The 4,000-nt window shown below is 47.0% G+C and overlaps 1 protein-coding gene across 2 annotated transcripts in view; it reads right to left on the minus strand.

Moving 5' to 3' along the window:
* The window catches only part of Tex37 (testis expressed 37), a 6,701-nt gene extending 6,145 nt beyond the window's left edge, over positions 1-556 (minus strand). For both annotated transcript variants that reach the window (XM_021191799.1, XM_021191800.2), the window contains exon 1: positions 479-556. The gene's annotated coding sequence lies outside the window, so the exon portion shown is untranslated. The remainder of the gene's footprint in view (positions 1-478) is intronic.
* Positions 557-4,000: the final 3,444 nt, after the last annotated feature.

The following is a 4,000-nucleotide window of genomic DNA, read 5'->3' on the forward strand; positions in this document are numbered from 1 at the left end:
TGCTAAGTAGCTGAGAATTACCTCAAACTTCTGACTTTCCTATCTCAACCTCCTGAGTTCTGAGATTACAAACGTGTACCACACACCTTTAGTCTCAGCCCATATGAGGCAGAGGCAAGTGGATCTCTGTGAGTTCAATGCTGGCCTGGTCTACACAGTGATTTCTAGGCTAGCCAGGGCTACATAGAGAGAGACCTTGTCTCAAAGACAAAACCAAACGTAACCAAAATGTAAGTGTGCACCACCATGTCTGGGTTATGCTGAGCTAGGAATTGAATTCAGAGCCTCATATACTAGGCAAGTACCCCACCAACAAAGCTATATCCCCAGCAATCACTCCCTCATTTCACTCCCAGGACTACTCTATCTGGAGGTCCATGCTGGTCAGCTGGCTGTGGTACCGGCCAGACCTTAACTGATACCCCATGTTTCCTCTTTTCTGAATACAGACAGGATCTCACTTTAGTTCCAAACCTACCTTTTCTTTTGGCGAGACACAATGTTCCTGCCCTTTCAACCCCAGGTGTCCAGCTGTATGGAGAGTCCTGTTGGCACTGTCTTGATGACTTACCACCCCCTGAGACCAGCCCTGACCTACACAATTGAAACTGCTTTGGTCATCTGGCCTGGTCATTGTGATGTGAATAGCTAGTCAGCTCTCCTCATGTCAGTTGCCCTGTCCCTGTCTTACCCCTCCGGGAGTCTCAGCACATCTGGACCAACTGGATCAGAATAAACCTGGGTGACTTCATGGCACCAGAGGGGAGATGCTTTCAACACTCTACACATCAGGTTTTTGCCAGGAGAGGCATTTGGTTGATGACGTCAGATTGGGTTTAACTAAACCCATGCCCTGGCAGGTTTCCATCATCTTAGAACCTGGCTCAACCTATTTGTCAAAAGCTTTTTCTCAGCCAGACAGTGGTGGCACACACCTTTAATCCCAGCACTTGGGAGGCAGAGGCAGGCGGATTTCTGAGTTCGAAGCCAGCCTGGTCTACAGAGTGAGTTCCAGGACAGCCAGGACTACACAGAGAAACCCTGTCTCAAAAAAACAACAACAAAAAAACCAAACCAAACCAAACCAAAACAAAAAACCCAAAGCAGAAAATAGCAAGTGTTGTTGAGAATCTCATACACTGTTGGTGATAATATCTCCAGAGATAAGCACATGGGCACACAAGATGGCCCAGCAGTAAAAGATGCTTGCCCCTAAATACTGTGTTTGTACTACCTATGTTTGAAACTGGGATTTACATGGTGGAAGGAGAGAACCAGCTCTTGAAAGTTGCCCTCTGACCTCCACATGAAAATACAGATATAACTAAGTGTTGTAAAAACACATGGAAAAGAACCATGTGGTCTGGAAAATTCACTTATAGTCATATAGTATGAGGAATTAAAAGCAGAGAAGCAGAGGTACTGGGTGCTACTGCGATTTGCAGCAGAATTCACAATGCCTAATTGGCCAGTAGTTGCTCAAGGGGTCACCCAAATGGTTCAGGCATATGGAATGAATGGAGTGTTACTCAGTGCCACAAGGGAACAAAGTTCTGACCTGTGTGCTACAGAGGGAATGAAACTTGAAAACATGCTGAACTCAAAAACTAGTCACAAAAAGACAAATGCGATTGTCAAATGCAGAGGCAGAGTGTGAAATGATTGTTTTTTATTTGGCACTTAGGAGAGCAGCCTGCATGAGTAACTGGGTACTGTTCATGAAGCCTGGGCAGGTTACTTCATTCCAGAGAGTCCTTCAGTGGGGACTGAAATCCTGTGTTCTTCAGTCTTTCTTACCACAGACAACAACACAAATTATCACACTCTACTAAATTCAGCAATGCAATACAGCATGCCTCTTGTGTATGTGTGGTATATGTGCGTGCACGAGCATGCTTATATGCACGTGGAAGCCAGAGGTCAGCACCACCGCCCACCATAGCTTTGGAGACAGGATCTCTCACTGAATGTAATTTGGGTAGGCTGGCTGGCCAGTGAGCAGGAGGGATCCGCCTCTCTGTGGATCCACAGCATTGAGAGCACAGATGTGTTCTTCTGTGCCCAGGCTTTTTTATGTCCGAGTTGGGGATCTGAACTCAGGTCCTCATGCTAGTGTGGCAAACACTGTATCCCCTAACTGAGCCCACCCCAACCCCCTCCGTTGTTTTTTTTTTTTCAAGTTTTTGAACAAGGTTTCTCTCGGTAGCCTTGGCTGTCATGGAACTCACTCTGTAGACCAGGCTGGTCTCCAACTCACAGAAATCCACCTGCTCCTGCCTCCCAAGTGCTGGGATTAAAGGGCTGTAATACCACTGCCCAGGGTTATATGCCTCTCAAGAACAAAAGTATGACACATGTTTTTCCCCATAATGCTTATTATCACATACTTTATTGACATGCAAATGTGTGTTTTCTGCATTCGCATTTGCAAGGGGTGGGAAATACTCCAGGAAGCAAACTTGGTCTTGTTCATTTTGTATCGCTTTCCCTGCAGTGTGCAAGCTGATCCTGACTTCAAGGGTCCTCCTATCTCAGCTTCCAGAAACTCCATCTTGGGTGTGTATGTGTGGTACATTGTGTAGTGTAGGGTAAGAGATATGAAGTAAAAATGTAGTAAACAACAGGACTCTAGAAACGTGGTTGTGCTAAATTAAACAACACTTAAAAGGTTGAAAACATAAAGGGGAAGAGTGACCTTTGTGACAGGATCCAATAACCCAGATGGCAGGGACAGCCCAGAAGCTCAGGGACATCAGTTGTTCTTCAGTCCCTTCCCCTTTCCCCCAGGGAGAATAGTCACCTACAAATTGATGAAACACTTGCCCAAACACACTCACAGATTTGGCTGTGCCAAGCAAAAGAAATCGTCTGCGTTTATCTACTTGACTCCGACTCTAGTAAGTTGTAGGAGCTGCAGAATGCCCCCAAAGCTTTTCTTAGTGTAAATCCCACTTCAATCCCTGTACCTCAGAGGGAGAGTCAGGTCCCCAAATTTCTGTTTATGCAAATTCAGCCTGTTAATATCATTAGGTCAGGAGGAAATTCTTCCAACTCAGAAGCCCTAGTTCCTCCAGGCTTCTATTAAAGGGATTACAATCCACTTCCTCCCTAGAAGGGCTAATGCGCCACGGGAAGCCTCCAGGCCAGAGATTAAAGCATTTATGCCTTTAATTAGGAGCAGTCTTTCCCCGAGTGAGCGCGCCCGAAACACAAACAACCAGGCCACATTACAAAGCACAATGCCCTCTCCTAGATCCTGGAGGGCGTGGTACCAAACAGGCATTTCCCAAAGTAGGGCCTTGTCCCCAGGCTCTCCGCACAAATTAAGCCCCCTTCACTTCGAGAACAAACAACCAGGTAAGGCAGATGCAGGGCACAGCAGGGCAAGAGGAAGAGGTCTGGTTAAGATCCAGGTGGGATTGCCATATCTCTAGTGAGGGTGCTGCACTGCACTCTTACACAGCAGCGGATCGATTGTTAGCTTTCAGGAGACTGCTCTGGAAATAACAGAGCATCTGTGTCCATGCGATGCTGTTGCACAGGGAGCACACAGGCTCTGTCCTTTCCCAGTCCTGATGCAGCCCCTGAGGGTCCCCGAAGGTCTGGGTTTCTCCAGGAGCAGCCGAGTGGCCTGTGTTTCAGTTGCCTGGGATTCATGATTATTGGCCTGCTATCTGCCCTCTCCTTTCTTTGTCGCCAACCCTAGAGTAATCTACACTGAAGACGCTTCTCTAGCAGCTCAGAATTCTTAGAACTGAAACAGGAAACCGCGTCGTTACTGTCGCCCCCTGCTGTTCATAGAGGAGAAAGCAGAGGTCCAGAGTTTTCCAGGTGCTTGGACGACGCAAGGCAGGTGGGGGCTCATTGTGTAGGAGAAAATACTGTCAAGAGTCCCTGCAATTATTAAAGAGGCCTAAGAACTTGAGATCTCTCACTTCATTGCTCAATAAAATGTCTAGCGGGTACATCCCAAAGGAGCCCTGAACTGTTGAGCACCATG

The sequence above is a fragment of the Mus pahari genome, chromosome 2 (genome assembly GCF_900095145.1).
Source record: "Mus pahari chromosome 2, PAHARI_EIJ_v1.1, whole genome shotgun sequence".
NCBI lineage: Eukaryota > Metazoa > Chordata > Mammalia > Rodentia > Muridae > Mus > Mus pahari.